Raw genomic sequence first — 1,061 nt, 5'->3', positions numbered from 1 at the left:
TCCAATGGAGGGTATACAGATGCTACTCCCATATGAAGCAGTAGTGGGGTTTGCATATGACCCCAGAGTCCTCTTGGACTAATCACTCCCAATTAATTCCATAATGGAATAAAAGAGATGATATGTATGTTGCTATTATCTGTGTTATAATAATGGAATAAATAAAAATGGAATTTGTAAAAATATTTTGAAGTACTTTGTGAAAATTTTCGAAAAATTTGAAATTGAAATTGAAAATTGAATTTTTATAAAAGATTTTCGAAAAAAATTGTTCAAAATTAGTTAGAAAAATAAAAATTTTTGAATTTTGAATTTTATGATGAAAGAGAAAAACACACAAAAGACACAAGACTTAAAATTTTTAGATCTAATGCTCCTTAATTTTCGAAAATTTTTGGAGGGAAAACACCAAGGAACACCAAACTTAAAAATTTTTAAGATCAAGACACAAGAAAAACTCAAGAACACCTTGAAGATTCACAAGAGCACCAAGAACACAAGAAAGAACACCAAACTTAAAATTTTTATAAAATCAAGACAAGTTTTCGAAAATTAAAGAAAGATTAACAAGAAAACACCAAACTTAGAGTTTGGCACAAGATTAAATCAAGAAAAATTATTTTTGAAAAAGATTTTCAAAAGGACTGGTGCTCCCTCATCAAGAATATAAACCAATGCTTTAGCCAATTGGGAATAAATATGACACTTGATGCAGATGTTCTTGAAAAGAAACTATCCTATCAAAATTTAATGACTCTATAACAATAAAAATAAAAATAAAAATAAATTATTCCTAATCTAAGAAATAAAATAAACCTTCAATTATTCAAACTCAATAATCCCCGGCAACGGCGCCAAAAACTTGGTGGACGAAATTGTGATCACATCAATATAGCATTAATATATTTATTGTAGAATTATGGAACTTAGGATTTTTTTTAGTACGAGTGGGCACAATTCCGTTCAACTAACCAGCAAGTGTACTGGGTCGTCCAAGTAATACCTTACGTGAGTAAGGGTCGAATCCACAGAGATTATTGGTTTGAAGCAATCAATATTTA

The sequence above is a fragment of the Arachis duranensis genome, chromosome 6, assembly GCF_000817695.3.
Source record: "Arachis duranensis cultivar V14167 chromosome 6, aradu.V14167.gnm2.J7QH, whole genome shotgun sequence".
Classification (NCBI taxonomy): Eukaryota; Viridiplantae; Streptophyta; class Magnoliopsida; order Fabales; family Fabaceae; genus Arachis; species Arachis duranensis.
The sequence above is the reverse complement of the archived record's forward strand: the minus strand, read 5'-3'. Positions refer to the sequence as shown.